At 35.3% G+C, this 24,521-nt stretch overlaps 1 long non-coding RNA gene across 1 annotated transcript in view; it reads left to right on the forward strand.

The window, feature by feature from the left end:
* Positions 1–24,487, forward strand: part of LOC118045256 (uncharacterized) — a 25,779-nt gene extending 1,292 nt beyond the window's left edge. Inside the window, exons 2-3 of the long non-coding RNA XR_012167890.1 lie at positions 23,657–24,104; positions 24,247–24,487. This is a non-coding gene — a long non-coding RNA (uncharacterized lncRNA). The remainder of the gene's footprint in view (positions 1–23,656; positions 24,105–24,246) is intronic.
* The last annotated feature ends 34 nt before the right edge of the window (positions 24,488–24,521 follow it).

Raw genomic sequence — 24,521 nt, forward strand, 5'->3', positions numbered from 1 at the left:
TCAATATTATCATTTTTTTTATTTTTTTATTTTTTGCAAATTATATACTATCCCTTTCCCTTAGTTGTTTACCTTTAACAAAAGAACATAAATAATGTAATAATCCAATGTGCAACCCACAATCATATGTTAAAGTGTGTGTGTGAAAAATGAAGGTTTAATAATACTTGTTAAATGAGTATATGAGCAGAAATCAAGTGATAACAATGCGAGAGTTTTGTAAACCTGAATATTTCAAGAAGTATTCTAATAGGCCTTGTTATGAATATTGCAAATACCCATTAGAAAATTTTTTACTACAATGCGTCTCAAGAATAATTCCTCTTTACTCTGTCATCCTAGTAATAACAGTTTTGCCAAATGGTTTTTAAAAACAATAACAGTTAGTTGGTTAGTTTTTTTTTTTTTTTAAAACTACTACCCTCCCCCTAAATCAAAACGAGACATTGTCCTCAATGTCCTAAGGTAGAAAGATAGAGTATAGAAGACATCACCTGAAACAGCGAACAATGACAAACCTGAAACACACTTAAAACAAATAGAAGTAACAAAAAAAAAAAAATATGCTATTAATAACACAAAAGACACAAGGTTTCACAGATGAAGGCTCAAATCTAATCTAAGCTTTTTACAGCTTTCCTTAGCTAACCAATCTAGGCGACTCATGCAAGGATCAATGACAGGGATGAAAGATTGTAGTTGGTCAATCAATTGTTCAGCAGTAGCAGCAGAGATTATGATTTGTCGTGCCGAAGATGTTAGAAATTCTTGTTCCACAGCTTGATCAAGGAAAGATAGCAACTTATCATAAAAACCATTAATATTTAACAAACCTATAGGTTTATGGTGAATGTGCAGTTGGGCCCAAGATTAAATATGAAAGATCTCTTCCAATGTGCCCAAACCACCTGGTAAGGCAATGAAGGCATCAACATGGTTAAACATGGTATTCAGTCGGTCAGACATTGTTGGGACCTGTAGTTCCTCTCCAATTGTTTTTCCAATGATGTCCCTATTTGCTAAAGCTTTGGGGACAACCCCCAAAACTTGACTGCCTCCTAAAAATGCAGCCATTGAAACACCTCCCATTAACCCAAGGCTGCCTCCCCCATACACTAAATGAATCTTTCTCTCAGCTAGTACCTGACCAAGATGATTTGTTGATTCTAAAAACTCTTTTTCTTTCCCAGGGCTGGATCCACCGAAAACACAAATATTTCTTATGTGATGACTTGAGGAACCTGCCATTTCTACACACTTCTATATTTGATGAATGTATGGGATGAGTAGACATGAAGGGAAGGAAGAGAAGAATTTATAGATGAAAAAGTGAAAATGCAATCATACCACTTATATGTAGGCCAGTTGTAGTCTCACACTCTCTCTCTTTATTTATTTATTTTGACAAAGCATATATGTACAGGTAGTTGTGATTGTGGCTCACATCTTCCCTTGGTTTTACGTCCAAGAATGGCTTAAACGCCCTCTATGGGTCGGGGATAGGCTTCCCATCCAGTTTTCTTAAAAACTGGCAAACAGGGTCTTTTTTCGTCAGATTCCCAAGACTAAGTCGATCATGTTCTTTATGGAATTGTGGCCATAAATCATGAATTACACGATGCACATCTCCACTAGGATGCGTCTCAAGGGTCAATAAAAGATTATCTAAAGACCCCTTACTCAGGCCATCCTTAATGAATTGTATTTTATCTTCACGGTTTATAGATACCATTCCTAAAGAACGACATGTCGCATTACAAGTCCATCTGGCACATCTGTGACAGACTTTCAGTCGTTTTGCACGACGTTTCTTTGCAAAAGTGCTTTTACCTGTTCCAGGCATGTGTGAAATGAAAGAATTGGAGGACTCACCTGATAATCGGACCTTTGCTTCAATTAGCCAGCAAATATCTTCAGGAATTCCATGGTTCATTAACAACCGTAATCTTTCACACCTAGCACGATAAATTTTTGTAATCGCATTCTGAGGCAGAGCGGGAAAATACCTTTTCAACTTTTCAAGAGTGGTGTCCATTTTCAAAAGAGAATTGGAGACGAGATTCAAAGAAGGGAAAAAGAGCACAGAATTGTACAAATATATACAGATATCAGTTATTTGGGAAACTAAAAGAACCGACTTATGTCACGGAGTACCATTATCCGCCATTTGACTGGGGTGAGAGAGAAACTAGCAAAACAAAAGATACACCAAAAAGGAACACAAAAAAAAATGTGAGAAAAACAAAATAATCAACCTTTATCTACAAGATCATTTCAACCAATGGATTCATTTTCACTAGGAAACTCATCAAAGTAAGCTTTCAAACGATGTCCATTTACCTTCAAAACGTTATCATTCTTTGGATTCTCAATATCAAGGGTCCCATAAGGATACACATGTTTTAAAATAAATGGACCGCTCCATCTTGATTTTAGTTTTTCAGGAAATAAATGGACTCGAGAATTATAAAGCAAAACTTTTTGACCGGTATCAACTTTTTGACAATTTTCACGTGTTTTGCAGAATGCATGTGTGTCCTTGAACATGGTGGGCCAATAAAATCCATTTTGTAAGATTTTTGCAGTCGTCTCTCTTGATGAGAATTGACTCCCACATGCTTTAGAATGACAAAGTTTAATGACATTACTTACCTCATTGTCGGAAATGCATTTTTGAAATATTTGATCAGGACAATTTTTGAATAAGTAAGGGTCATCTAAGTAAAAGTTCTTCACTTCGTTCAAAAACTTTCCTTTGTCTTCGGTACTCCAGTGAGTTGGCAAATCTCCTGTTGCAAGAGAATAGATACTTTTAGCAAACCAAGGCATTGAACTATGAGAAAGTAAGGATTCTTCAGGAAAGTAATCATCGATTGGTGGGATGTCAAATGTCAAATCTGTTGTCACTTTTGACACAAGATCAGCATCAATATTTTTTGTGCCTTTTTCATCCGTGATTTCTTCCTGAGAATAAATCATTTGCAAATCTTCAGATTCATCCAACTCAATTTTACTCAAAGTAGATTCAAGTTGATCATGAACTAATTCTTCAATAAGATCTACTTCTTGTAAATCATTATCATCTCCAGGTTGCTTGCAAATGTTGAAAATATTCATCTCCAATGTCATGTTTCCAAATGATAGCTTCATCAGTCCATTCCTACAATTAATCAATGCATTAGAAGTGGCAAGAAAGGGACGTCCTAAAATTACAGGAAATGAATTACATGCTTCAATAGGTTGCGTGTCCAAGACAATAAAATCCACAGGATAAATGAATTTATCAACTTGTACTAACACATCCTCAATTATTCCTCTAGGCACTTTTACAGATCTATCAGCGAGTAAAAGAGTTACAGAAGTTGGTTTTAACTCACCTAGATTGAGACTTTGAAAAACTGAATATGGAAGTAAATTCACACTAGCTCCAAGATCAAGTAAGGCTCTTTCAATTTTATGTTCTCCAATAAAGCAAGAAATTGTAGGACAACCAGGGTCTTTATATTTCAAAGCATTATTGTTTTGAAGAATGGCACTTACTTGTTCGACTAAAAAGGCTTTCTTTTTCACATTCAGTTTTCTCTTCACAGTGCACAAATCTTTCAAAAATTTAGCATAGGAAGGAACCTGTTTAATAGCATCCAACAAAGGTATATTGATCCTTACCTATTTGAAAATTTCAAAGATTTCAGAGTTGTGATTGACTTTTCTTTGTTTGGTCATGGCATGAGGAAATGGAAGTGCTGGCGGGGAATTAGCCTTCTCTTTGCAATGTTCAGGTTCAACCCCTTCCTTACCCTCAGAGATAGACTCATCATCTTTCTCACAAGGTTCAAGAATGGGTTTTTCAATAACCTTACCACTACGAAGAGTGATGACTGATTTGACTTGATCCATGTGTTGACTTCCGGAACTACTTGCATTGTATTGCCCCTTTGGATTTTGTTGTGGTTGAGATGGAAACTTACCTTTCTCTTGGAAACTGAGAGCAGATGTCAATTTTGCAAGAGCATCTTTAAAATCTGTCATGCTTTGAGCAAGTTGAGTGTTGATTGTCTCCTGCTTTTCAATGAATGCATGCAATGTTTCCTTAAAATTTCTTCTAGGAGGTGGAGCATAAGGAGGTACATATCCATGAGAATTTTGAAAATTATGGTGTGCTTGAAACGGTGGCTGTGAAGTTTGTGCATTGTTGCTATCACTCTTCCAACTGAAATTTGGGTGATTTCTCCAACCAGGGTTATACGTTTGGGAGTATGGGTTATGGTTAGGTCTTTGGAAACTGTTTAAAGCATGGGCTTGTTCATGGAGGCATTCCTTAAAAGAAGGCAAAGTTGGACAATCATTTGTTGAATGTTCATTGGTTTCACAGATTTGACACACAATGTCTTGAACAGATTTTAATTGACCACTTTTTTTCAATTCAAGTGCTTCGACTTTTCTAGCTAAAGATGCAAACTTGGCTTGGAGGTCATGATCTTCCCTAAGGTTGTGCATACCTCCATTAGATGTATGAGGTTGTGTTTTACTTGGTGCCTCATAAGTACCTGTGGTGTCCTAATTTTGAGCATTTTCGGCTAGCAAGTCTAGGTACTCCATTGCTTCATTAGGGTCTTTATCTTCGAAAGTTCCATTGCACATCAATTCAACCATTTGCCTATCTCTAGGTGTTAAACCTTCATAAAAATGTGAAACCAATCTCCATGTTTCAAAACCATGATGTGGGCAAGTATTAAGCAAGTCTCGATACCTATCCCAACATTGGTAAAATGTTTCTCCTGGCTTTTGAGTGAAAGTGATGATTTGTCTTTTGAAAGAGTTTGTTCTGTGAGATGGAAAAAACTTCTTTAAAAATTGTTGTTGCATTTCATCCCAAGCACGAATGGATCCTGGTCTTAAATTTTGTAGCCATGTTTTAGCTTTATCTTTTAATGAAAAAGGAAAAAGCTTTAATCGAATGGTGTTCATGCTACAATTTGAGTCATTATAGGTATTACAGACCTCCTCAAATTCCCTTAAATGCAAGTATGGATTTTCTAGGTCTAAACCATGAAAAGAAGGTAAAAGTTGAATAATGCCTGGCTTAAAATTAAAGTGAGATGCATCAGGAGGAAAAACTATGCATGAGGGTGCACTTGTTCTTGTGGGATTCATATGGTCTCTAAGTGTTCTCATACGGTTATTCTCGTTATTCTCATTATGAAGCGATTGATTATCTTCTTCAGCCATATTTTTTGAAAATGATGAGGATACCCTACAAAGTCGACCACTTAATGTACGTGACCAAACTCGCATGCACGTGTAAAAAGAGAATAAAAGAAAGAAAAGAAAATAGAAGAAAAAGAAACAAAACAAAACAAAGAAAACAAAAGTTAGATAAAATGAAAAGTGAAAAGAGAAAATAAATTAAATATTATAATTTATACAAGAATTTACCTCCCCGGCAACGGCGCCAAAAACTTGACACGACCAAAAGCTTGATGTCTTTTCCCAAGTGCAGGAGTGTCGAAGTAATATATAACCCGGCAAGACCGGGGTCGAACCACAAAGAGGTTAATTGTATAAATTATAAATAACAACACAACAATAACAACAATAACAATAATAATAACAATACTAGTACTAGTAATAGTAATAATAATAATAATACTCAGTACGTGGCGTTGTTATACCTGAGAATGATCTAAAAGATCGGGTCACAAGTTTCCCGCCTATATACTGAGTTTATGAACAGATAATAATAATAATAATAATAACAATAACAACAACAATAATAAAGAAGATAAGGAAGAAATTAATGAGAACTTTGAGTTGAAAGATTAATGTAAGGATTAAACAACGATAAAAATAAATGTCAAGGTTAGAGGATCCACTAATGGTACTTCAAACAAGTATAGTATAAACTCTTATTACTCAATTGGAAACCACACATAAAGGAGGTTCCAATCAGATTATAAATTGTTAACATGATTACATTAGTTATCTTATTCGAATAAAGTTAATACTTGTAAATGTTGGCAAGCATTCATGATTATAACTTATGTTAACAACAAATCAAGTTCCTTTCATACCTCAGGTGTCGGTTATACTATATAGTATGGGCTATGAAAGTACCAAGTATTTGTTTTACCAAGTGTTATATAACATAAATCTAGATTAACCATTTAACAAGCAAAGTATTAAAAGTGAACAAGATAACAAATATAAAACATGTTAGTATCCAACGTTAAGGTCCATGTTAAGTTTATATTATACTTATTCTTACACCATTAGTGTACCTTTTTCACCTTGACATAATTAACTTAGCTAAACATAATAAAAGAAAGAAACATAGATGAACAAGATAAGAACATAAATGAGAAAGAAGTTAACTAAGTAAAGGAAAGGAAATGAAGTGCATAAACTTGATATTAATGAAAGCAAAACATAAGCAATACAAAGAGAGAAAGTAAGAGAATGATCTTGATCTGCAAACCAAGATGCCTCAATACATGGTAGGTGCCTCCTTTTATAGGCCAAAATTTGGAACTATTGATTTGTTAATTAATTGATGAGTGGTTGGCCACATCTTGACTTGGTGACAATCCTTATCTTCTTGTCTGAACAAGACGTCATTGCTAACATCATAATTTGCCCAGAATCCTCAGGAATGTTCTAGGAAATTGTCTCAGCTTTACAACAAAAAAAAGATGAGGTCATTTGGACTTCTAGAACTCAAGATATGGGCTGAACACTAAATAGTGTCTGGGCTGCAGGACAGCTTCGGACTTCTTCGTTGTTCCTTCAGTTTGGACTTTAAAACGGCCTTTTTAAATCTTGGGCTCCTCATGAAAGCTGTAGGCCTTTGTCTTACCTTTCCATCCATATAAAATGGACCTAAATCCGAGATCTAGAGCTCCAGATATGATCCAATTACCGAGCAATGTTCCGGTTTGGACTGCATCGGCATCTCTTTTCTAAGTTTGGCCATCTCTTTGTCCTTTCACTTTCAATACTTAAACTCATCAATCAATCCTTTTATTTATGTGATAGGCCTGCATTTAAAATGAGCATTTACCATAAATTAAGGTATCATATAATATCAAACTTGTTATTATAAGACATGCTTTAGTTAAGGAGTTATTGATACTTCAAGTGCAAAATGATGATATAAAACCTTGATAAACATACACTTTTAAGTACTAATCATATATAGGCTGGAAACCTGTGACCCAATCTTTTAGATCATTCTTAGGTATAACAACGCCATGTACTGAGTATTATAATAATTATTATTGTTATTATTGTTGTTGTTGTTGTTGTTGTCTTGTTATTTATAATTTATACAATTAACCTCTCTATGGTTCGACCCCGGTCTTGCCGGGTTATTTATTACTTCGACACTCCTGCACTTGGGAAAAGACATCAAGCTTTTGGTCGTGTCAAATGGCAATGGCAGACTTGTTGTCATAATAAAGCTTAATTGGTGAGCTTTGTTCTTGGCCCAAATTAGCAAGCAATTTGTTTAACCAGATTACTTGATTTGCAGCAGCTGCCATGGAGATATATTCTGCTTCTGTAGTTGATTATGCCACCACCTCTTGCTTTTTTGCATTCCAACAGATTGCACTTGAACCAATGGTGAAAATATACCTAGAAGTGCTTTTCATGTCATCAACACTCCCACCCAGTCACTGTCTGCATATCCAATTAATTTTACTCCTCTTATCTTTGAGTACCAAATGCCAAGGTCGAATGTTCCTCTAATGTACTTCAACACCCTCTTAGCAACTCCCATGTGAATATTGTTAGGTGAGCTCACGAACCTTGACAGCGAACCAGCTAGAAACACCATGTCAGGTCTAGTTTCTGTCAAGTATAGTAGGCTACCTAATAAGCTTCTAAATGCAAAGGGATCTTCAAGTTTCTCACCATCATTCTTTGAAATCTTCTCATTTTGTGCCAATGGAGTTGCTACTTCCTTGCATGATTCAAGCCTGAATTTCTTGAGTATATCACTAGCATATTTCCTTTGTGAAAAAAAAATACTCGAACTACATTGATGTATTTCCATTCCAAAAAAGTAGTTCATAATGCTAAGATCAGACAATTCAAAAACATCTTACATTTCTTTTTTGAACTTTGCCAGCAATTTTACATTGCTTCTAGTCACTAGCATGGCGTCAACATAAAGTGACATCACTAGCTGCAGACCATCTTCATCTTGTTTCAGATGCAAAGTAGCTTTATTTTCACTTCTTTTGAATCCAGTTGAATCAAATGAGTATCAATTATGCTATACTTAGCCCTTGGTGCTTGCTTCAAGCCATAAAGAGCGTATACTTTGTGTTCATGACCAACAACTTCAAAGCCTTCTGGCTGCTTAACATAGATTTAGAAAAGTAAACTTGACATCTAAATGATAAACTTTCCATTCCTTTTGACTTGCAAGTGCAAGTAGAATTCTTATAGTGTCATGCCTAGCTACTGGTGCAAAAGTATCACCATAATCCACTCCAGCAACTTGAGCAAAGCCTTTAACAACCAATCTAGCCTTGTGTTTGAAAATTGAACCATTTACATTGAATTTGGTTCTAATGACCCACTTCACACCAATTTCCTTTTTATCTTCAGGAAGTTCTGTCAATCTCTAAGTTTCATTTCTTTTAATGGAATCAATTTATGATTTCATTGCATCAATCCAAGTTGGAACTCTTGCAGCTTTGGTGTATTTTGTAGGCTCAACATGTACAAGATTACATCTTTCATACACATCAGACAATGGCCTCACCTTAAGTATTCATGTATCTGAAGTTGCTTCAATGCCTAAATGATCTTCAACACCAGTTATTCTTACTATTGATTCAAGAGCTGTTGTGGTTGTCTGATCAACTTCCTTTAACTCCCAATTCCAATAGGAATTCTCATCAAAATGTACATCTCTACTAATCTGAACTTTAGTTGCATTCAGATTGTATATTCTATAACATTGAGATTCTACCGCATATCCCATAAGAATTCCTTTCTCAATTCCTTCATCAAGTTTCCCTCTTTTGGCAGATGACACATGAAAGTAGCACAATGATCCAAGCACTTTGAGATGTTTGGTAGTAGGCCGGACACTAGACCATGCTTCTAATGATGTTTTGCTTTGAACAGACTTAGTTGGTAGTCTATTAAGCAAATATACTGAAGTATTTACTACTTCAGCCCATAGAAACCTTGGTAACTTCTTTTCAAACAAAATACATCTTGACATATCCATCACAGTCCTATTCTTCCTTTTAGAAACTCTATTCTGATGTGGAGAGTATGGAACTATCAACTTATGTAAAATCCCAACTTCTAGACAAAAGGCATTGAACTCCTTTGAAGTACACTCTCCTCCATTATCAGTTCTCAACACCTTAATTTTCTGACCACTTTAAGTTTTCAGCCATACTCTTGAAGTTTCTGAACATTAAAAGTGCTTGTGACTTGGTTTTCAAAAAATAAACCCAAGTCATTCTACTGAAGTCATCAATGAATAATATGAAATACACATTATTGCTAAACAAAGTGATGCTCATTGGTCCATAGATGTCTGAATGGACTAACTCTAGCTTGTGAGTGGCTCTTTTGGATATACTTTGAGGAAATGATTTTTGGTGTTGCTTCCCAAGTTCACAGCTTCCATAGGTTTGGGCACTAACATGAATTTCAAGCATATCTTTTAACATACCAGGATCATACAACAACTTTAATGATTTTAAATTGTAATGACCAAATCATTTGTGCCAAACAATACTTGCATCAATCTTGGCACTGAACATATGCCCTTCAACAACATTGAGCTTCAAATAGAAGCTATTACCATCCATTTTGATTTTTACTATCTCTGAATCATGTGTATGAGTGTTAATGCAAAATCTCTCTTTAAAAGAGACTTCATAACCATTTCTTAGCATCTGTGCAACACTAAGGAGATTTTGATCTAGTTCTGGAATGTAAGGAACTTTTGTGATGGTTTTAATACCTTTATTTATGCTGACTGAAACAGTACCTTTTTCATTAGCCTGCACAATATCTCCATTTCCCAACTTGATTTTTGGTTGAACTGATCTGTCAATAGAAGAAAAAATTGACAGAAACTTAGACATGTGACTAGTGCAGCCACTGTCTATAAACCAACAATCTTTCTCAATATGGTTAGTTCTTCTGCAATAAGAGCAAGGTGAGAAAATTTATCTTCTTAAAGATACACTTGTCGTTCGCTTAGAAAACTTGACAAATTTCTCTCCGGGTAGGTTACCAACACTCCTTCCTTTGTTGTTTGCTTGGAAAGCACCTTCAACAACATTGTTGTAACCCATTTTTGAGTCCCCACACAAAAAAAAAATAAAATAACAAAAAAAGTAAAAAAAAATAAATATATAGCCGGAAGAAATTAGAAAAATAATAAGAGATTAGAGCGCTCAAAAAATGATCAGAAAAATTGATTTAGGAGGTTTAAGAATACAAAGATTGAAATTTTGACAATATATACTTGAATGAGGAAAGCCCTGTTGGAAAAGAAAATTCAATTTGAGGAGAAAAGTCCAAAATTAGATGTTTATGGACTCAATTGGATTTTATTGAAGATTTAATTGAATTTATAGAGGGTTTGATGGTAAGAAAAATTGATTTTTATGTCAATTCGGGCTTTAATTAGAAGAAATGAAAGTTCAGGGGTCAAAATATAATTTTAAAGAGTTGATTTGGTCAAATCAAGGTCTTAATTACATGAATATTGAAATTTGGTGGCCAATTAAGGACTTCATGGCATAAATCCAAAACTAAGAACCAAACTGGAAAAGGCGCGTAAATATAGGGACTGAAATTGATCAAATCAGGGACCAAATTGAAGAAATTTGAAGTTTATTAATCAATTGAGGGTCAAAATGCACAAATTCAAAACCAAGGACTAAAGTGAAAAAGACGGCCAACTATGGGGGCGGCGATTGAAGTTGGCAGGGATGCAATTGAATGATTCTTAAAATCAAAATTACATTTGAGGAACTAAATGAACAAAGGATAAATTGAGGACTGACTTGGAAGTTTACGTGTTGATGCCATGTTTAAATGAAATGGTGCCTTTTTTTCAAAACAAAGTTGTTTCATGTAAAAAAACAAAACAAAAATAGAACAGAACGGTGGTGTTTTGAACAACATTATTCCTCCTTCCCCTGGATGTGCAACAAGGGAAGAAAGAAAATTTTTGTTTTTTTCTTCTTTAATTTTCCTGCCTCTCTCTCCCAGCGTGCTCTACCAAAACCCAAAGCCCCATGCCCCTCATAAAATGAAACCAGTGAGGACGCGCTCTGCAAACCACGCCTTTTGGCCGCCTAGCACGGCGCCATGGCAGGGCAGGAAGGCGCCACTCCCCATGCACAACAATAGGGAGGCGATAGGGACACCCCCACTCTCCTTTGCCCTATAAATATGGCTGTCAACACCAATAAAAAAAAAACAGGGGAGAAGAGAGGAATGAAAAAGAGAGAGGAAGGAAAGATTAAGGGGAAGTTTTAAACAGTGGAGGGAATTTAAGAAAAAAACAAACCAAGAGAGAAGAGATAAACCACTGGAAAATGAAAGTAGAGAAAGAAAAGAAAACGAAACACTAGAGGAGAGGGGAAGAGAAGAAACCTCTCTCTTCACGCCAGGTAACTCTTCTTCCCCTTCATTTTTTTTCGTCTTCGGCTTCATCTCCTCCTGCATGCATAATGATTCGTTCTGCATGTAGGAGGATGGGAGTGGGGAAATAATTCCCCACCCCTATTTTTTTTTCTTTTCTAGGTCATGCTAGTTTGGCCTAGTCCTGATGTCTTGGCCGGGTCTGGTCTAGACTAAAAAACATCCTTTTGGGCTGAGGCCGGCACGATTAGTTGGGCAAGCCCAGCCCAAAAAATTATAATATTATATATTATAATATTTTTATATTATATAAAAAATAAAAAATTCAAAAAAATCCTTAAAAAGTTTGTTGATTTTCCAGCATATTTTTTTTTAATCAAAATTGCTTAACACTGGTTTGTATTTTTATACCATAAAGATACAAATCCAATATTACAATACCTAGTTTTCATCAAAACATTGCAAAAAAATATTTTGTCAAAACAAAAAAATATATTTTGTTTTTTATGCATAGGGCCAAGTCTCTCAAAGATGAAAAATCATCGCATCTATTTTCATACAACAAAAAAATCATTTTGTTTTCATACCTAAAACACAAAAAACAAATTAAAAAAAAAAAGATTTTAGCATGCTCTTTGGCTTTAATAACTAGTTTGTTAGAGCCATGAGAACTAGGTCAATATTTCAAAAATTCTAAAAAAATTATTTTGTCTTCTTTTACTACTAGAATTACGAATTTATATGTAAAACATATTCCTGATATTAAAATTATAGTTTTCATATAGATGTTAGAATGGTTAGGTTTTTACCCGATAAGATAAGAACCTCCTTATTGAGGAGGACTTTTCTTGAACCATAGATAGACGAACAACTAGAAATACAATAACACCTTAGCTTTTTATCAAACAATCAAACAATGTAGCTTACCTTATGTAAGGCATATTTGGGGTTCTAATACCTTCACTTTACGCAATCAGTCCTCGTACCCGAACTCTAAGACTAGTTACGGTTCTTAGTGACCAAAATACTAGGTGGCGACTCCCATTTCATTTTTCACCAATAAAAGACAAGATTTTCTTGTCTCCCCATATTTTTCAGATAGATACATACATTTAAATTAAAGTGGAACATTTTTGTAGCGAAGCCGTGCACGTGCGACAGAATGGCAACTCCACTAGGGACATTGTAGACTAAGCTTTGTTTTTTTTTTTTTTTTCTGATTTGTTGGTGTTTTCGTGTGTTTGCTGTTAATATGTCTTTCCTTTTGTTATTTGCGTATATGCTTTATGTTTTTTACACATACTGTTCATGCATTGTATAAAATCGTCTCATACATCACTTACTTTGATTTTAAGAAGCACACACAAGCCTTACATTAGGTGGGGGATTAGTGATTTTCCCTAGGACTATTGATTAGGGTTTAGATGCATGAAACACCCAACTCATATTCGATGTCTGCTTGGTAATGGGGGGCATACGTGCCTTAATTGTTCCTTGCAACACCCTCATACTATCTTTACGAAGAACATCACTGGGAAGATATGAGACCCTATCAAGACCATATAGAAAACCTACCCATTCTCACTTACTAAATAGAGCTTGTCCTCAGGATGTGTATCTTACTTTCATTTGCATCAAGATTAATAATGTTAAACTCTTCAATACATGTTTTTGAGTTGAAATCATGACTAAGTACCTATCTTTCTTTCTAAATGTGTTTTAGTAAGATACTATGATAAGAACTTGGCAAACCCTCCTTTACAGCAATCAGTTTGACTCAGAAATGTTGCCTAAAAGAATACAAAAGTCATGAATCAGCTCTAAAAAACACATCGCATGTGCATTATATTTTCATTACGCATTTGTTTTTAATTTATCATATGTATTCCAAATTGTGAAACATAGGTCCCACATCCAAAGTCCACCACACCCGGACCAGATCAAGGATGGAGAATAAAGAAAGAGCTCACTTAGAGTCACATTATTAGACTGAGTTAGAATTCGTAAAAAATGAAGTTACTCGGTTGACCGACCTACTCAAGCAACTTCTAAAAGCTAAGAATGGGGAAGGAACATCCGCACAACCACCTGAAGGAGCGCCAACATCTCACATCCCTTAAGCATCTCAAAACTAGGGGGCAAACTCAGCCAATGAACAACATTTTGTTCCAATCACCCCTATCCAACCAACTCATGCTCCAATCACTATGGACTTAACAGCGGAGGGAACCCTGAATAATAGGTCTGAAGGTGGGTACAAGGGCAAGAGAGTGGATTCACATAACCCACAAATACCTACCTCTCATGTTGCCCACATGAACTTTAGCAAACCTTTTTCCCTTAATCGAACAAATAACCAGTCAAACAACAAAATACCAAATACAAGATACATTTCAAAACAACTGCTGCAATTACCCATGCCTTTGAAGGACATTCATGCCAAACTATTGAGCATTGGACACATAGCTTATATCCCCACATTACCACTACAACCACCATTCCCCATCTGGTACAAGCCCGAGTTGACATGCGAGTACCATGTTGGTAATCCAAGGCATAGTCTTGAAACGTGCTACGCTTTCAAGAAAAGGTTGTTGGAGCTCATCAAGATAGGATGGGTTTCATTTGAAGACACACCCAACATCAATTCAAATCCATTTCCTAGTCATGCCGCAACTAATAGTAGATAAAGGATTGGAAAACCTTAGTCAAGAATTGTCAATGATGAATGTAAACACCATGGAAGAAGATGAGATCGAAGGAGATGACAAGAAAACCTTTGGGCGCAAGTTGGCTCAAGGTGAGAAGTTTCATAACGGGGTGACCCAAGAAGCTCCAGTAGTTTTCAAAATGTAAACCAACTTTGTTTGCCTAAACATGCTTTTGTCATTGATTTTGTTTGCTTTTATTTTCTCTAATTGACAATCAAGGCTTATGATGTCAACTGTTTGTCTTTGAGCCCACCTTTTCTTTAAATAAATGATGAGATTATGTACTTTTTAAACAAGGTTGAGTGGTTACAAGGAAGGTAGCATAAAACAATCAAAGATGAAATTTAAGAAAAGCTAACCCTGAAGTACAACCCTACCTCTGGATAGCATAATGAATTCATGGATAAATAGTTAAGTGGCCACTCTATAATCACCTGTAAATTTCTTTCGAAGTAAAAACAGAGTTTATTGATCATAACAATGTGCATTTTGAAATGAGAAAAATTCATTATCCCATTACTCTCTAAAGAGTTTATCGTCGGTGGTCCCCTTTTAAGCCAGGATGAATTTCTTCTTCATAAAAGCTCGGACTAGGATCACACCCCCACACTAGGGGGCAATAAAAGATATTTCATGAAAAATAGATTTTTTTTGTGTTTTAGGTTAAAAGAGGTCGCCAGAAGGGATCTCAGGTTAACCCAATCGGAACACCGATTTCAATTTTGGTAAAAGGGAATTGCCAGATGATATTCCAGGTTGACCGAGCTACAAACATAGTTTTTTTGGTTTCGGTTAAAGGAGATCACCAGAAGGGATCTTAGGTTAACTCAACCGCAACAACAATATCAGCTTTGGCTAAAGGAAATTGCCAGATAGGATTTCAGGTTGGCCAAGCTACAAATATAGATTTTTTGGTTAAAAGAGGTCGCCAAAAGGGATCTCGAATAGAATTCCAGGTTAATCTAATTGAAGTTAGAAGTTAGAGGATCGCTAGATTGGGATATCAAAATGACTAAGTTTTGATCTTAGTTTCGGGTTGAAAAGGATTGTTGTAAAGACCAAGTTTCAGATCAATCAAGCTTCGACAATAGTAGTTTCAGAAGTTTAGTTTTGTTTATCTTTATAAAACTTACAGCGCAAAACCCCTGCTCCGTAAGTATTATAAAGAGGGGGCATATGTTGTAATCCATTTTTGGGTCCTCACATAAATAAAAAATAAAATAACAAAATAATAATAATAATAATAATAATAAATAAATAAAATTAAAAAATAATAATAATAAATAATCAAAAATAAATAAATATATAGCTGGAAGAAATTAGAAAAATAATAGGAGGCTAGAGTGCTTAGAAAATGGTCAAAAAATTTATTTAACAAGGTTCAAGAATACAAAGATTGAAATTTTGACAATATATACTTGAATGATGAGAGCCCTGTTGGAAAACAAAATTCAATTTGAGGAGCAAAGTCCAGAATTAGATGTTTATGGACTCAATTGGATTTTATTGAAGGTTTAATTGAATTTATAGAGGGTTTGATGGTAAGAAAAATTAATTTTTAAGTCAATTTTGGCTTTAATTGGAAGAAATTAAAGTTCAGGGGTCAAAATATAATTTTAAGGAGTTGATTTGGTCAAATCAGGGGCTTAATTGCATGAATATTGAAGTTTGGTGGCCAATTAGGGACTTCATGGCCTAAATCCAAAACCAAGGACCAAACTGGAAAAGGCATGTAAATATAGGGACATAAATTGATCAAATCAGGGACCAAATTGAAGAGATTTGAAGTTTATTCATCAATTGAGGGTCAAAATGCACAAATTCAAAACCAAGGACTAAAGTAAAAAGGGCTGCCAACTATAGGTGCGGTGATTGATGTTGGCAGGGACGCAATTGAATTGATTCTTAAAATTTTTGTTTTTTTCTTCTTTAATTTTCTTGCCTCTCTCTCCCCGCGTGCTCTGCCAAAACCCAAAGCCCCATGCCCCTCATAATGCGAAACCAGTGAGGACGTGCCTTGCAAACCACGCCTATAAGCCGCCTAGCCCGGCACTGTGGCAGGGCAGGAAGGCGCTGCTGCCCATGCAAAGCGATAGGGACGCTCCCACTCCTTTTTGCCCTATAAATATGGCTCTCAACACTAGCACAAAAAAAAAAAGAAAAAAAAAGAGGAAAGGGACCAAAAAGAGAGGAACGAAATAGAGAGAGGAAGGAAAGACTAAGGGGAAGTTTTAAACAGGGGAGGGAATTTAAGAAAAAACAAACCGGGAGAAAAGAGATAAACCACTGGAAAAAGGAAAGAAGAGAAAACGTCCTATGTGAAGAGAAGGAACCTCTCTCTCCGCCGCTTGAAACAGGAGCATCGCTGCTTGGAGTTGCCGTCCGTCAGCCACGACACCGCCACCGGCCTCCACCACAGCACTACCAACAAAGTAGTCAGACCAGCAAGGCACCACCTCCTCCGCGCCAGGTAACTCTTTTCCCCTTCATTTTTTTTCATCTTCAGCTTCATCTCCACATAATTATAATATTATATATTATAATATTTTTATATTATATTAAAAAATTCTAAAAAATCCTTAAAAAGTTTGTTGATTTTCCGGCATATTTTTTTTTATCAAAATTGCTTAACACTGGTTTGTATTTTTATACCGTAAAGATACAAATCCAATATTAAAATATTTGGTTTTCGTTAAAACATTGCAAACAATAATTTTTTAAAAACAAAAAAAATTGTTTTTCATGCATACGACCAAGTCTCTCAAAGATAAGAAAAATCATCACATCGTATTTTTGTACAACAAAAAAATCATTTTGTTTTCATACCTAAAACACACAAAAAAAATTCAAAAAAAGATTTTAGCATGCACTTTGGCTTTAATAACCAGTTTGTTAGAGCCATGAGAACTATGCCAATATTTCAAAAATTCTAAGAACATATTTTTGTCTTCTTTTACTATCTGGGATTATGAATTTATATGTAAAACATATTCCTAATATTAAAAATATAGTTTTCATATCGACGTTAGAACGATTAGGTTTTTACCTAATAAGATAAGGACCTCTTTATTGAGGAGGATTTTTCTTGAACCATAGATGGACAGAAACCTAGAAATACAATAACACCTTAGCTTTTTATCAGACAATCAAACAATGGAGCTTACCTTAGTTAAGGCATATTTGGGGTGCTAATACCTTCCCTTTATGCAATCAGTCCCCGTACCCGATCTCTGAGACCAGTTAGGGTTCCTAGTGACCAAAATACTAAGTGGAACATTTTCGCCGCGATAAAAGACAAGATTTTCTTGTCTCCCCATATTTGCTAGATAGATACATACATTTAGATTGAAGTGGAACATTTTTGCCAGGACGCCGCACACGTGCGACAAACCTCATCATCTCTCATTTGTTCCCTTTACTCTTGTACATGAAGTTTTCTAATTAACTCTAGAATAGTGAGATTTCGTAAATCACAAGATTCTTTTATTGTAGAGATCTTGGCTTCAAACTTTTGTGGTACAAACATCATAAGTTTTTCTACCATTAATCTGCCAAAATAATCTTTGACAGATTCATTGTCTTTCATCTTCATCAACTTAGATTCTCTTTTTTGTTGTTACTCATTTTTGGACCCCACGTGTTAGAGATGGTGTATACCTCTTTTGAGCCAAGTGCAGGAGTTTAGCTCATGTTTGCTACAAGATTGACAAAACAAAGAAGGAAGAAATGTTTGTCGAACCCTGTTTAAGTTGTTTTCTGCCCTCTTTATCCTTCCCCTTTGCTGCCAAAATCATCACGTTTCTTAGATTGATTAGGAGTCTTCATAATGTTAAACTCATCCATTTTTTATCTGGTTTTTATGTTTGGAAAAATCTCACAGTATTTGCACTAAAAAAACCGATTATGCTGTTGTCGCAATTTTTTTGTTCCAACTTGGTTTTGTACGATATCTGAGCATCATAGCTATATTCTATCACTCATGATATATTTAAGAATTGACCTACACCTTTATTGGGTCCTAGGGCTTACTGTTCTTATGGCAGATTCTCAGTCAAATTTGGAAGCTCGGCATTGTCAGATCAAGAAACCCTTTTTGACCAACCAGATTGCGGCCAAATTTTGTTCTTCAAAACGAATTTATCTCACTTTGAACCCTTCATGGAAGTTGTAGACCTGTATGCGTAGATGAATTTAGGTTTTTAAATCACCTAATTTCGATATCAGAAGCTCAAGATATTCCCATAAGAATATCTAATGCAAAAGTAGAGAATTTTGCCCTGAGAAAGATTTTGACCCGAGTATTGCACTAAATACTCTGCTTTCATCATAATTATGTTGTTCATTGTCCTTATGTTAGACCTTCACTCAAATTTGCGATGCTCGACATTGGTAGTTTTGAAATCAGATCAGAAAATCTTTTTGACCAACCAGGTTACGACTAGATTCTGCTCTTCAAAACGAATTTATCTCATTTTTTATCCTTCATGAAAGTTGTAGCTCTACAAGTGTAGATGAACTTGGGCTTTTAAATCACTTGATTTTGATATCAAAAGCTCATGATATTTCCTTTTGAATATCTAGCATGAAAGTAGAGAATTCTGCTGCGAGAAGGATTTTGACCCAAGTTTTGCACTAAAAACTCTACTTCCGTCATAATTTTGTTGATTGTTGTTCTTATGTCATACTCTCAGTCATATTAGGATGCTCGACATTTTCAGTTTCTGTATTAGATTAGGAGACCTTTTTTGACCAACCAGATTGCTGCCAGATTATGTTATCTAAAACGATTTTATCTCACTTCGAATCCTTCATCAAAGGTGTAATCCTTGACTCGTAGATGAATTTGGGATTTTGAATCACTTGATTTTTATATCATAAGCTCAAGATATTTTCATTTAAATATCTAATGTGAAAGTAGAGAATCATGCCGCAAGAAAGGTTTAGCCCAAGTTCGCAGCATGCACCCCTACCCATCTGATTTCTGTCCTTTCTCTGTAATTTCCTATTGATTTCCATGTTTCTCTCACTTGATTGGAGAGTTGTAGACCATGTTTTTTTTTTTTTTGCCTCAGTTTAAAGGAAATAACTAGTGCCTCATGGTCCCAGCTATGGAAGGATAAAAAGCAGCTGCACCATCCTCTCATTACTGGAAAGAAATCACTGGAAATCATCAGAATATTCTGGTTTCCTATCTTTTCTCACCTGAGATCACCCTAGAGTTAATGTAATATTTGTTTCCTAAATAGAGCTACGTTTTAGGTTATATAAGCCTCCTCTGTTGGGAGAAGAGGGACAAAAAAAAAGGAGGACAGACAAGAGGAGAAAGAAAGGAAGAGAAAAGAGAGAGAGAGAGAGCTGACAACAACATTGTCGAAAGCAGAAAAATTACAAAGGTAAGGGCGTGAACTAAACCAGCATAACACGCTTTCATCGCCATCTCCCTCATCATCTCCACAGAGAGGCAGGTAATAGGAGAAGGAAAAGAGGGAGCAACAGAAAAATGAAAAGAGAACAGAGGGAGTATAGATAAAACGCAGAGAACAAAAGGAGTTTATGTTTGTTACTACGACAAGAGAAAAAAAAAAGGCCAAAACCAGCCGGCCATTGTTTTTTTTTTTTTTTGCCAGAACTAGTAACCACCGGCCGGGTGCAGCAACTGCAGTGCCATCTCCTTCGTCTATTTTAGTGCCCGGTAAGTTTCCACGCATTCTCTTCACTTTGCATTTTAATTACATAGTTACTATGCATCCCTTTTGTGGTTACTATTCAAGTGAATTATACGTCACTTGAACAATAGTTGAATTTTTGTGTCCAGCCGGGTCCCTTGCTGAGGCAACTAACCCGGTCGTATGTACTCCTTCCATTTTTTTTCTAAACAAAAAACAAAGGAAGAAAGAGAAAGAGATTTATGATTTTCTAGCATATTTATTTGGAGGTCTGAATTTGTTTTTGTAAAAAAAAATGTCAATCGCGCATTTAGAATACCCTGTTTTCAACGCGAATGCAGCAAATATACCTATGTATATAAAAAAATATTTTCATGCATACGACCAATATCCTAACATGTTTTGAACGTTTTTTTATATACATAAAAATATTGGAAGTTTTGAAAATGTGTTTTCGCAAGGATTTCTTAAACACAACAAAAATTATTTTCTTACATTTCTGGATTTTACAACATGTTTGTAAAACGCTAAAGGGTATTAACCAATATTCAAAAAAATAAAAAAATCTTATTTTGGGGGGAATTCATCTATTATTCACCGTTAATGTTTGGATAAATAAATACCAAAGGGATGAATATCCAAAATATTATTGGGAATAACTTGTTATTATTCACTGTTAATATTTGGATAAAGAAACCCTAAGTGGTAATATCCAAAATAATTTTTTAGGAATCATAAGTCATTACACATCCTTGAAAGAAGCCTTGATTATAATTGAGGACATTTCAATTTTTTACTCCACGGTTTATGAGTTGTGAAAGTACGAAACACTAAGGCAAAAATAGGCTTTTAAAGCGTCTTGAATTTCCTTAGATTTTTAAATTTTTGTCCCTCCTCCTTGCAATTTACACTTCGCAAACTCTTGAAATGCTAGAGGGAAAACTGAGCTTTTAAAATATATGGAATCTCCTTGGATTTCTATCTTAATAAATTTAGTTTGAATCAAACATAGATTTTAAGAGATCTGCATTGGTTTTTCTTGGCACTTTGTAGACATATCTAAAGGTATGATCTATATTGGTCAAGGGTTCTTGTTTTTAGACTTTGAACTCAAATCCATTCATCATAGCAAACCTATCCTAGGAAAACTAATTAAGAGAACACCAACACCATAGCAATTATAAGGCAAACCAAACACCAAGTAGCTTACCTTTGGTAGAGCATACTAAGGGTGTTAATACCTTATATTTACACCACCAATCCCTTGCCTTAGAATCTCTAAAAGACTAGTTAGGATACCTAGTGACCATAATACTAGGTGACGACTCTCTTATTCACAAAAACAAAAACCAAAATCAATCAAGGGTTACCGCGCTCCGCCGCGAGGTTGCAACATTTTTAATGCAACAAGCCTAACTCTTTTGACTCTGTTGCTACCTTCAAATTCAACTTGGAGCTTGTTCCATACTTGTTTTGGTGTTTCCAAGTTCATCATTTTGGTGAAAATATAATCTGCAAGTCCAAAATATAGGCAAGTGATGGCTTTGTCCTTCTTGAGTTTTTCTTCTTCATGTGCTTTCATCTGAGCAATTGTGGGGTTTGTTGTCAATGGTGATGGATTAGAATCAGACACTACAACATTTCACAAGCCTTGAGATCTTAGATAAAACCTATCTTAATAGCCAAAATATGATAATGTTCACCATTGAACATTGGAATTACAGATGCAGTATTACTTGAAGTAGATATAGAATCGATAGAAAAATAAATCACTAGTATTTACGCTCACCCTCTCTGTGTTTAGCACTCAACCTTACCATGCTTAGCACTCAAAATACTTGCCTCATAACCCGTATGATACCACTGTTGAAATTTTGTTTATTAAACAAATAGCTAATTGCAGGGAAACAGAAATGATTCTTAACAAGGAAGAGTTGAAGCAAAGAAAAAATAAAGCTTTCATAAATAAAGAATACCTATTAAAAGGTTTACAACTCAACTGAAAAATAGCAACAACAATCAGAGTTTGTTGGCACTACAAATACTTAACAGAAATTTTTTTTAAAAAAATTCTAGCTGCAAAATCGGTTTTAAAACAGTAATACGAAAGACCAAGTCACAGCAGCATTTATTCCAGTCTTCAGATTCTGGCAAATCCTCAGAAATTCTAACAGAGTCCAATAGTTCTGAAGCTCCTGGATTCTGGTAATATTGTCTTAAGAGATGAGAAAAGTGACTCTGGAAGATACCTGTGGCATAGTTTTGATCATCCATCTGATACACTGATTCCAGGAAGAAGCTTGGCTGGGATTTATGGACCGGACTAGAAAGGTGCCTATCATCCTGGAGGAGCTCAGATGATCCTTCTCCGGGAGACTTAACTTGGGGGATTAAACTACAAAATAACCCTGAGACAGTTATCTGGAGAGGATCACAACAGTACTTCAGGAGTGGCCCTTGGACAGGCATTGCATTCACAGGTGCTCCAGAACTTGTCCAAAACCAAGTTTTTAAGTTAAATTTTGTCTCGAGTGAGGATGAAGTATATTTATCCTAAAACCTCAAAAATATATCAGCATTCTCCAGGATAGTTGTACATCAGACTACCAATTATCGTGAAGCCTACACATGGAAGGAAGCAACCCAAACTTGGGTCCTCTATGCTTCTGTGCCAAGAGACTCGTGCGATAATTATGCCCTTTGTGGTGCCAACCGGAAATTGTATCATTAATGACTTGCCAATTTGTCGGTGTTTAAAAAAATTCAAGCCTAAATCACCAGAGAAATGGGACTTAATGGATTGGTCTGATGGGTGTTCTGCTATTGCATTTGCAAACTAAAGGAAAAGTGCAGAGGTAGAGGTAAAGGTACATTTCTCTAAGAGAATGGCCATCCTGTTTATCATAAAGCTCTAAAAAAGTCTGTAGTTCATGGAAAAGTATAGCTTTAAGCCATTAACTATTGTCCATTCATTATGACTGTAGCTTTAGCAAGTATATGATCATCTTTAGTGAAAGCTTTGATACTTGCCATGACTGAGTGCTTGTTTCAATATATAAAGTTTTCTTTGATGAGAAAAGAAGAAAAAAGAAAATGGCTGTTCCTTTACTTAATTCAACATTCTTGATGCTAGCAAGTCAATAAAACAGTTCTATATTGCAATTTCAGTTTCGAAACAACTTACTAGTCAAATTGGCTATAGTCAACAGCTTTAGAATATAACCATGAGCATATTGATTTGTTAACATGTTTCCACAGCCAAATCTCATAAATCAATTTCAATAATGTTAGAGAATAATATAAATCATATCTTAGAATTTTATCTAATAATTTAAGCTATTGAGTTGAGATAGTTCTTTGACATAATATCATAATTATGATAATCAAGCGGTCATGAATTCGAATTTCACTATTCTTATTTATTTATTTAATAAAAAAATTAAACATAAGACAATGTAAGCATATTCAAGTTTTCAAGTTTAATGAAGTTTACTTGAAAGAATATGTTAAAAAATAATATAAATTATATTTTAAAACTTTAATTAATAATTTTAATTATTAAATTAAGATGGTATTTTAATAGGCATTCATGTCTCCTCTGTCACAACTAATATGACACCTGCTGTCCTCCTTTTTCCGAGAGAGCAGAAATGGACCAGCATAATGATCAGATAACTGATGGAGAGAATGAAGACTTGGAGCTACCACATTTTGAGTTCGCTAAAATAGTCAATGCAACCAACAACTTCTCAAAAAAAAACAAATTAGGGCAGGGTGGTTTTGGACCTGTCTACAAGGAATGCCTTTTAATGTACAAGAACAGTAATGAGCTTGGATTTTGTTCAGAAAAGAAAAGGCATGCATTTTATTGGTGTGATTTTGTAGGGTACACTTGAAGATGGACAAGAAATTGCTGTGAAGAGGCTATCAACGAGCTCCGGACAAGGATCAAAAGAGTTCAAAAATGAAGTTATACCGATTAACAAGCTACAGCACCGAAATCTTGTAAAGCTTCTTGGATGTAGCATTCAAAGAGAGGAAAGACTCCTGGTGTATGAATACATGCCCAACAAAAGCCTGGACTCTTTCCTTTTTGGTTCGGATCTCTCATAACCTTACAAAATTTTAGCTGGCTTGCTGTTACTAATAAGAATGAGTCGTGGCTCATGATAGAATAAGTCTTTTGTTTTGAGCTTTCAAGTAGCATGAATGACGTATATATGATTACATCTTACCAGATCAGACAAAAAGTAAACTGTTAGACTGGTCTCAGCGGTTCAACATTATCTGCGGGATCGCCAGGGGGCTTCTGTATCTTCATCAAGATTCTAGATTGAGGATTATACATAGAGATCTGAAATCAAGTAACGTTTTACTTGACAAGGACATGAACCCAAAAATTTCTGATTTCGGTTTGGCTAGAACTTTCGGAGGCGATCAGACTGAAGGAAACACAAATAGAGTAGTTGGCACCTAGTAAGTATTCACTTTTCATGCTCTTTCTTTAAGGCCT

The sequence above is a fragment of the Populus alba genome, chromosome 1, assembly GCF_005239225.2.
Source record: "Populus alba chromosome 1, ASM523922v2, whole genome shotgun sequence".
Taxonomy (NCBI): domain Eukaryota; kingdom Viridiplantae; phylum Streptophyta; class Magnoliopsida; order Malpighiales; family Salicaceae; genus Populus; species Populus alba.